The sequence below is a fragment of the Acomys russatus genome, chromosome 5, assembly GCF_903995435.1.
Source record: "Acomys russatus chromosome 5, mAcoRus1.1, whole genome shotgun sequence".
Classification (NCBI taxonomy): Eukaryota; Metazoa; Chordata; class Mammalia; order Rodentia; family Muridae; genus Acomys; species Acomys russatus.
Genome location: NC_067141.1, coordinates 7,087,648 through 7,098,394, shown reverse-complemented (window position 1 = coordinate 7,098,394; position 10,747 = coordinate 7,087,648).

Below are 10,747 nucleotides of genomic sequence, written 5' to 3'. Positions count from 1 at the left end.
TGCCGCCACCACCCTGCTTGGAACTTTCTATCTTTCTATATAGCTCAAGCTCCTCTTGAATTTTTAAACCTCCTGCCTTTGCCTTCTAAGTACTGGGATTGTGGGTGTGAGCCGTCATGCTTTGAATTGATTGATAAAATATTTACTTTTTATTTTGTTTTTTTGTTTTTCAAGACAGCATTTCTCTGTGTAGCTCTTCCTGTCCTGGAACTCACTGTGTAGACTAGCCTGTCCTTGAACTCACAGAGCTCCACCAGCCTTTGCCACCCAACTACTGGGATTTATCAGTACTTGGGAGTAAAATTGAAATTTTAACAGAATCTAGCAATGGAGTATCCAAAATATCCTGGAGCAACCTGTTGAACAATACTCTGTGAAAGAAGCATAAACACATTTGAAAGAGAACAGAATTCTAGCAAATGAAACCTGTCAGCTTATTGGAAGCACTGTGTACCCTGGCCAGGTAAGACAAAGTTAACAACACCCAGGTGTCTAGAAGCTTGATTGAAATGGATCTAAATAAGAAAGGAAGTAGGATAATTTTCAGATGACACAATCCATTATATGTGTGTGTGTGTGTGTGTATATAATATAAATTTAAAAGGAAAAAAAAAATCTCCGGCCAAGTTTAGCACCATGCTAGGCAGAGCACACTGTTCTTACATTCACAGACAACTCACTCAGGTGCACAGACAATAACATTGACACATAATTTAGTAAAAATCTTTTCAAAGGAAAAACCAAAATAGTTAAGGCTAAATAAATTCGGCAAAGTTGTAAGATTAAAAGAAATCAGCCAGGTGCTGGTGGTGCACACCATTCATCCCAGCACTTGGGAGGCAGAGGCAGGTGGATCGCCGTGAGTTGGAGGCCAGCCTGGTCTACAATGCGAGTCTGGGACAACCAAGGCTACACAGACAAACCCTGTCTTGAAAAACCAAAAGGGAGCCGGGCGTGGTGGCGCACGCCTTTAATTCCAGCACTCGGGAGGCAGAGGCAGGTGGATCACTGTGAGTTCGAGGCCAGCCTGGTCTACAAAGTGAGTCCAGGATGGCCAAGGCTACACAGAGAAACCCTGTCTCAAAAAACCAAAAAAAAAAAAAAAAAAAAAAAAAGAAAAACCAAAAGGGAAAAAAGAAATCAGTTGTCTACATTGGAGACAATAGCTAAGTGATAGGTGCCTGCCTGGGGTGCAGAAGGTAAGCCTGCACACACGACTTTCCAGGGTTCTACCTAAGACCAGTTTGAAGAGCCTATGGGAAGTTATCTAGGGGAATCTGGGTAACTCAAAGGCCTCTTCTGGCTAGTCTTAGCTTCTGCCGCTTACTCACCTACAAGGGGACCCTTGCAGCCTTCTAACTTTCTGAGCTTCCTCGGTCTTCGTTAGGAGGGTGTGACTATACAACAGTGCTGCACCGAAGAAAAAGATAAAAACACTTCCCTGCTGGATTAGCTCTTGGTGACCAAACACTAAGAATTAAAGGGCGGGGGGGGGGGGGGGGGGAGACACTTAGCTTTTTGGCTTGCGGTTCTAAAGTTTGAATTCATGGTGTCTTAGAGACAATATGACCAAGGCAGTGTGGGAAAGATTAAACTTTGTCACAGGTGGAAGCAGTCTTGGCGGGCTTTACCCTTGGGGCACCCCATAAATACCTTGTGACAGACTGAGTGGAACCATCCTGGGCCTGGAATTCAGGAATCAGACCTGGGAACCCCAACTGGGCTATTGTTTTTCTAATTGACCCTCAATGGGAGAAGGAGACTGCCCTTCCCACGTGACTCAGACAGCTGGGGAGGAGAGAAGTTTAGCCTGGGCTGGAGCGCAGGTAGAGCAGCGGACCGGCTGGACCAGCATGCGGGCCAGAGAGACACCTAAGGACCCGTCCCGTGGAACAGATACTGGAAGGTTCACTCTTTTGTCCCTTTAACCTTTTTTCCTTCTTGTGTAAGCTAGTTGGGTTGTTTAATAAAGTTTAGTTATTAAAAAACAGAGCCAACAAGGCAGCTTATGAAAGAAAGTATTTAACAGCTGGGCATGGTAGTTCCTGCCCTTAGTCCCACCACTAGGAGGCAGAAGCCAGCCTGGTCTATAAAGGGAGTTCTAGGAGCCAGGAAGGCCACAGCTACATAGTGAGAGTTTCCCTGTGTAGCCCTAGCTGTCCCGAAACTCACTCTATTCTTTAAGATTTATTTATTATACAGTGCTCAGTCTGCATGTAGCGTGCACACCAAAAGAGGGCATTAGATCGCTTTATAGATAGTTGTGATCCCCCATGTGGTTGCTGGGTATTGAACTCAGGGCCTCTAGAAGAGCAGTTAGTGCTCTTAACCTCTAGCCATCTCTCCAGCCCCTGAACTTCACTTAGAGCAGGCAGATGTGGGAAGATCTCTCTGCAAGGTCAGTCTGGTCTACACAGCAAAGAGGGAGACCCTGTTGACCACAGACTACCTGGGAATATAACTTAATAGTCCCGTGTCTGCCTAACATGTGGGAGGTCTCAGGTTGCCTTAAGGATGACATTCTGAATTTTTGGTTTTTGTTTTTTTCCTTTTCCTGAGACAGAGTATCTCTGTGTAGCCCTGCCTGTCCTATAGACAAGGCTGGCCTGGAATTCACAAAGATCCACCTGCCTCTGCCTCCCAAGTGCTGAGATTAAAGGTATGCACCACCACACCTGCCTTAGTTAGGCATGACCATTTTCTTTTTTCCATATTTCATATGTGGTTTAGCTAGCAAAAATAAAGAGCTATGCAAGCAGAGCTTGAGCAGCCTGACCCTTTATCTGAGCATTTTCTTTCTTACCTCCCTGTCCTTGTGCCCTGCTTTTGCCCCCAAGGACATTCTTCCTGGGCATTGTCTGGGGCCTGCAGTTTGGGCTTGTGCACAAGGAAAACTGGGGACTTTCTGGACCCTGATACCAGGTTGTTACATCCCTAGCACCTTATTCTTCAAACAGAACACAATAAAGTAAATGTGGCTACTTCTCCTTTTTGCTTGGGGAAAAAAAAAAAGATGAGAAAGATAGCTCAGCAGTTTAAGGCACTTGATCCTATGCCAGGTGATGACTGGACCCCAGCCCCTGGAACTCACTTGGTAGAAGCTGAGAGCTTGTACTGAAAGTTATCCCTGACCTCCACAAGATCGCTGTGCCATGTTCACACCCACACACAATAAATGTGCTTTTTGTTTGTTTGTTTTTGTTTGTTTTTGTTTTTGCTTATGAGACTAAGCCATCTCTTCAGCCCATAAATGGGATTCTTTAAAAAGTATGCTAAAAGGCTGGGTAGCGCATGCCTTTAACCCCAGCACTCAGGAGGCAGAAGCAGGCAGACCTCTGTAAATTCCAGGCCAGCCTGGTCTACAAAGCGAGTCCAGGACAGCCAAGGCTACACAGAGAAACCCTGTCTTGGAAACAAAACAAAACAACCCCCCAAAATTAAGTATGCTAGAAATAAAAAGGCCAGAAACAAAAGATAATGTTCCTCACTCTAGCAATTAAGCCCTAACTGTTGGAGCTTAACCCAGTGTCTATACAAATAATTCATACCTAACTGCCAATGACCCCAAATGGCCAGTGTCAAAAAGGGCAGGCAAATGGTGCAGGCCTTTAATCCCAGCACTCAAGGAAGCAGAGATAGGCAGACCACTGAGCCCAAGGTCAGCCTGGTCTACAAAGCAAATCCAGGACAGCCAAGGCTATACCCTGTCTCTGAAAACTTAAACAGGTTTTTCTATCACTGCTGGGGATGTGGCTTCATTGGTAGACTGCTCGCCTAGTATGCACCACCCGTAATGGCAGCACTGGAGAGGTGGAGTCAGGATGAGCAGAAGTTCAGGGTCATCCCTGACTACCTGGAGAGTTCTGGCTACATGAGATCTTTACGGAAGATGACTCGTGTAGAACTGAGTTCGGATCCCCAGCACTCACACAAGAAGCTGGGCTTAGTAGCTCATGTCTCTAATTGCAGGCCAGGAAGTAGAGGCAGGCAGACCCCGGGATATAAATAGGCAGCCGGCTGGCTCAGTCAGGAAGCTCCTGGTTCAGTGAGAGGCCCTGTCTCAGCATGAGAGCAACTGAGAAGACGAGCAGCGTGGGTTCTGTGTGAGAAGGGTGCAGTGAGTCCAAGCCACACTCCATGGGGATCGAATTGCCAGGTGTCTCATGGGAATGGAGAGCAGCAGCTGGGTAGGAAGACACGCACATTTTTAGGATAGCCAGCAGGGCACCCTTGCCTAAGGTGTGGCTGCCTCTCAGTCTTTTCTCTGAGGTGAGTTCTAGATCCTGTCTGGCTGACAGTGGTAAGCATCACATTGGAGCATATTTACTGCACCTAAAGAAACTTAGGAACACAAGAGAATATACCCTTTTGGTTTGATTTTTAAAGATTGATTTTATTTTTAATTGTGTATATGGGAGTGGGGAAGGTTTCGCCATACACTGGTGTGTGTGTGTGTGTACCACAAGTGAGAATAAATGGACAATTTTTCAGCAACTAGTTCTCTCCTACTTTCTAAAAAAATTATTTTTATTTTCTGTGTAAGCATTCCTGAGAAATGCTTAGCTTAGGCTTCTATTTACGCAATAACAATGCTGTGTACCCAGTCAGAGTCCTGTTAAGGACATCGCCCACTCTCGCCAGCACTGCCATTTTGGGAAGCTGATTTGTCCTTCATTTGCACACACACACACACACACACCACCAACAAAAGCTTTACATTAATTCTAGTCTGTTAAGTGCTTTCGCTTTTTTTTTTTTTAATTGTGTATGAGTATTTGCCTACATGCATGTATTGCACCACATGTGTCAGTGAAGATGACAGATGTCCTCAAGCTGGTTTTGAGCTGCCCTGTGGGTGCTGGAGACCAAGCCTGGGTCTCCTGCAAGAGTGGTAACTGCCATCTCTACAGCCCATGGTTAGTGCCACACCATGGACTTGCTATTGTTAGTGGATATTTTTTTCTGAGTATCTCACTTGAGTTAGTAGAATTGCCTCTCAGCTTAAAACCTGTTCTTGCTCTGCTTGCCACTAGGATGCAGCACCAGTGTCAGCCAGTAGAGGGCGAGGGAGGAACGCAGCAGGAGAAAGGCTTCCTGGTTGCTCTTTGTTTCCACTTGACTCAGCTGATTGCTACAGGCTATGGCAGGCCTCTAGGCGCACCCGAGGCATTCAACTTTGGTTCATAGTCCAGGCTTTACTGCCTCAGTCTGCCCACGCTGTCAAGCAGTGCCTTGCTGTTCTCTAAAGATAGATATTTCCCTTTTTATTTTCTTATTTTTTGGTTTTTCGAGACAGAGTTTCTCTGTGTAGCCTTGGCTGTCCTAGACTCACTTTGTAGACTAGGCTGGCCTCGAACCCACAGCGATCCACGTGCCTCTGCCTCCCAAGTGCTGAGATTAAAGGCGTATGCCACCACGCCCAGTTGGACCTTTCCTTTATAATTGCCTCTGGACCTCATCTCCTGTCTCACAATTGCCCCTCCTTGGTATTTAAAATACCATATGAAAGGTCAGAAGGCTTCCTCATGGCCTCCACGGCCCCCAAGGACCACCCGCCTCAGCAAGGACATGAGAGCAAGAGAGAGGCCCTCGGCTGCTGAGGAGTCCCTGTTCCAACTCAGCCACTGACACTGAGCATCTCCCCTCACAGTTTCCATCCCAGACCCCAGAATAACAGGAGGGGCCAAGGGAGCACTGCTCTCTGAATACCATCAATAAAGTTCATAGCACCTACCCAAAAAAAAAGTGGGGTGTGGTGGTGCAGAAGGCTGATGTTGCAGGGCTTTCTAGAAGCCGTGTAAGGGAAGACTACTGTTTTGTATATTCTATTTTTATTCTTTTTAGTCTCATAGGATCTTTGGTCAAAGGAACGGGATCTGAGTCCTGCCTTTGGCTCTATCTGGAGATGGACACTAAACTGCCTGGATGATTAAAGGCCTGTGCCATCTCACCTAGAAAAATGAAACAGAAAAAAAAAAACACCGCAAAACAGATTTTGGTACATTTTCTGATGATTCTGAATGATATTTTGAGGCATTTCAAAATTTGACTCAAATGTATGGACTAATATGGACATAATGTTTCTAAGTCAGAACTTAACAGCTACCAACAAAGATGATGCCTCCAGGCAGCTATAAACATGGGGATGACATCTCATTGTTGGGAGGCTCAGAACAAGGGCTCTGAGCCCAGCCGAGGCAAGCTCAGCTTCTACTCAGGAGGCTAACATCCTGGGAGGCTATCCATCATCCTGGGAGCTCTTGGCCATATTTTCCTGATGGACCGTGACTAGAAATCCAGAGAAGAGGGAATGGAAGAAACATAGGATGGAGGTGGAGACATTCCAGACACATCCTGAAAGGGCTGTGCAGAACCCATTCGAAGCCCCTTAATTATTCCAAATATTCATTAGTTTAAATATATATATATATATAAACTTGCTAGCTCAGAGAGGCAGAGAAAGCACTCAGCTGACCCTTCCTATTCATCTCAGGTCCTGAAAGAAAAAGCCAAAATCCAAAACCCAAGACCAAAAGCCTGCTAGCTCACCTGACAGCCCAGGAGGAAAAGGCCTGCTAGCTCACCTGACAGCCCTGGAGGAAAATTCCAAAAGCTAAAAGCCAAAGGGCTAAAGAGGGCTAAAGACCCTCCTATCTACTTTTTTTTTTCTTTTTTCTTTCTTTTCTTTTTCCTTTTTAAATTTTTATTTATTTATTTAATTTATTTCTTTATTTTGGTTTTTGAGACAAGGTTTCTCTGTGTAGCCTTGGCTGTTCTGGACTCCCTTTGTAGACCAGGCTGGCCTCGAACTCACAGAGATCCACCTGCCTCTGCCTCCTGGGTGCTGGGATTAAAGGCGTGCGCCACCATGCCCAGCCTCCTCCTATCTACTTAATCCCTATCAGCTGGTTTCTTGTTCCACCTCTTGACCTAAGGGTAACTTTATTAAATCTTGTGTAGAGAAAACTCTTGGATTAAAGTTGTGTGCCAGGGCTAAACCACACATAATTGCCCCGGCCTGCCGGGGTTCGACTAACACTCAGGAGAATTTTTCTGTATAGAGACAGAACACTAGACACGAAGAAGGGGGCAAGTCTGCATTCTGATCAAACCCCGTTTATTGAGAACTTTTACAGAGTTTATATAGGCACAGAGGCATGGGTATTTGCATAAGCAAGGTTGCTATGGATACCTAACTCTGGAATGCTCCAGCAGGTAGGTATCTACCTTTACAGCTGCTAATTGCAGGAGAGAAATTTCAGGAAAGTCGTGAAGGATCTGGTTAGTCAGGAAAAAGCTCCCAGAACTGCTGCTCGCAGGCAGCTGGCCTTTCATCTGATCTTATCAATAGTCTCACCGGAAAAGGAGTAGCTCGGGGGTCTAGAATGACCAGCCCCCACAATAAACCACAACAGGTGTCTAACTGCTGACCTATGACAAGGTCAGCTAGTTTCTGGTGAATGGCAGGCTTCTGGAGAAATAGGAACCTAGGTTCTGACAAGATGGCTGAACATTGGCCATGTAGCCCGTCCCCAACACATAATCACCTGTTTACAATAAACAAAGTTCTTAGATTAAACGTGTGTTAGGGCTGAACCACATCAATGAAGGAACAGGTTTTTACAGTTCACAATCCCAGGGTTCATAATGGGATCAACTCTCTTGCAACATTCCCCCCTTTTTGTCTAAATAAAAGATTTTTTCTCTAATACCAATAAACTATATATTTTTTGGTAAAAAATACATTCATGATGTCCAGTCTGTTAGTATTTGGCAACCTTGGAGAAAGCATTCTACTGTCCATCCTATCTTGGTGAGTCCCAAGTTCTGTACCTACATAACTTTGTATCATAACTTGCATTATCAATCAAAAAACATCTTTTTAAGATCTAAAACATATTTTTGAATCCTAAACAACTTTAGCTTAATTGTAATACTATAACTATTTAGTATTTAACCCCATCAGAGACCCAAGAAGGATAAATATTATCTGAATAGACAGGAAGTGCAGAGCAAACAGCTTCCAAAACTATAGAAATGACAGAGACTGCTGGCCACCTGGACAATCACCCAAGATTTCTCTATAATGTGCAAAGATCATCTTCAGCCTTCTGGCTCAGAATATCTGACAGACTCTTCTGTGAAGCAATTATATGAATGACTTGCCTACCTTGTCCTTGCAAAGCTTGGCAGTCGACTTTCCTGCATCCAGTTTGTCCAGCATTTTGTCTGCAGTAGAAGCAATAACATTTTCTTTGCCAGTGGCTATCTTGCCCCATATGAAGCCATCTCCTAAAGGAGAATTTTTTTGGGTGCTCATTATCTTCAAAGTTGAAAGGGGTTGCTGCCAGATGACAATGTCTCATTGTCAAAAAATTCTCAAATTAATAAAAATGAGACAGTGTGCTCCCCACCAGCATCCTCCCTCCTACAGGGTCTCTCTGTAAACCTCCCTCATCATCAGAAAGCTGTAACAGACTTCCTTTTCTGCCACACAGGCTCTGCCTCTCTTGAGACCCCATCATGCTGTCTGCCTCTGAGGGGCCTGGCCTCTCTTCGGAGCCTCTACCACGCTGCTGCCCTTCTATATATATATGCGCCCACAGTGTTAACGACTCTTCCAACAAATTCCTTAGTCCACAGTTGTCTGACATAGCTAGCACATCTAACATAATAGTGTGGTTTTACATTTTGGGGGCTCTCCCCCTCCTCCTCTTGTCTCTGCCTCTGTACTTAGCATAAATCTTCGTCCTGTCTGCTGAATCTTTCAAGTTTCCAGGACACCTGCCAGTCTCTGAACCAGGTTTAAAAAAAAAAAAAAAAAAAAAAAAAGCCAGGCGTGGTGGTGCACACCTTTAACTCCAGCACTCGGGAGGCAGAGGCAGGCGGATCGCTGTGAGTTCGAGGCCAACCTGGTCTACAAAGCGAATCTAGGACAGCCCAGCCAAGGCTACACAGAGAAACTCTGTCTCGAAAAAGAAAAAACAAAACCCAGTGCCAGGTCATGTGGCTGGGTTCAGGACCAACCTATACCATCCGCACTGGAGGACACACAACTTTATCTTGGGTCCAGAGTCCTTGCCTCTCTTGCTGTTCTCCACTTGCTCATCAGTGCACCTCATGGACGCCTTCCACTCTCAACTTCCTAAGGCCTCTTCTCTTACATGTCTTTTACATTGTCTCAAAATGCTTTGTCCCAGGAGAAGGCGTCTGGCCAGAGTCAGTGGTTTTTGGTTTTTTGTTTTTCCCCCGAGACAGGGTCTCTCTGTGTTAGCCTTGGCTGTCCTGGACTTGCTTTGTAAACCAGGCTGAGTCAGTGGTCTTAAAAGGATACTTGTCACATTCAAGTCCTTAAAGACTCAAAGAAAACAGATACACAGTAACAGCAAATGATATCGCCTAACCTTTCCCAGCCTCCCTGCAACTCCCACTTTTGAAACCTTTCATTAAACTGCTCTTCCCTCTTGCCAGTGTTGGGCTGCTTTTCAAGTTCTGCTACCCCATAAAATAATCTTTTGCCACTGCCCTTTGTTTTCCGCGCGGGCACTAACTCCCTGGAGTGCACCCTTCTCTGTCTACGGGGCCCAAGGACCTGCCTCCGCCTTTCCAAAACACTATTTTCACGGTACAAACCAGCTCAGAAGTCACTCTCAACCTCCCCAGCTCCAGACTAACTCAGCCCAGCCCGGAAGACGAAGCCCCTCTCGCGCTGGCATCGTGCACCGCAAGTCCCCTCCATCCTCCCTCCACTCCTGGCCGCCTTGTGTTCCACCGGTCTTGGGTTCTGCCAGCTCCAGTCACACTTCCGTCCTCCATCCACAGCCTGGCCAGCCCCCACTAGCTTTCCGGATTAGATTCAGTTACTGTGCTTCCCGGGCATGGCTGGCTGGCGTCTTGGCTCCCGTCAGCGAGCCCGCTTCCCTGGCAGTGGCGGTGCTGAGGCCCCGGATTGCCATCCACTGTCATCTAGGCCCCGCAGTTCATGCCAAGGAGTTAAAGCAGGTCCATGCTGTTAGCATGTAAATAACTTCTGTACCCTGGCCAGCAGCTATCACGTGATAGGTAGTCGGTCTTGTCTTCTAACGTTTTATGTTTAACTTTGTTTTTAAAGCTTAGTTTAAGGGGCTGGAGAGATGACTCGAGTGAACTAGAGCACAGAGCACAGAGCGCTCCTGCAGAGAACCTGTGTTCGGTTCACAGCACCCACATGGCAGCTCCCAACCATCTATCTGTGACTCCAATCCTAGGGCATCTAACCTCAACCAGAACCAGGCAAACGCGTGGTACAGAGAGACAAGCAGGCAAAACATTCATACACATAAAATCTAAAAAGAAGTTTATGTAAATGAGACCTCTTACCCCTAAACTGGTAAGACATCCCTAAATCTAAGGTATACATATTATATTTCCACAGGAATTTCCCAAGTTTGTATCTGACTTAAGTTTTCATTTGCCTAACTTAAGATATGTGTATTTGTTTTCGGGGCAGCCCTAGCTGCTCTCCCAAAGGTCCTGAGTTCAATTCCCAGCAACCACATGGTGGCTCACAACCATCTATAATGAGATCTGGTGCCCTCTTCTGGCCTGCAGGTGTACATGAGGGCAGAACACTGTATACGTAATCAATGTTAAAAACAAACAAACAAAAAAGTAACAAAATGAATGTTCCTTGAAAAAAGGTATTCACATTTGATATTTCACTTGAATCAAATGGTTTTATTCAAGAAATTGTTTTCAAAACTCTAAA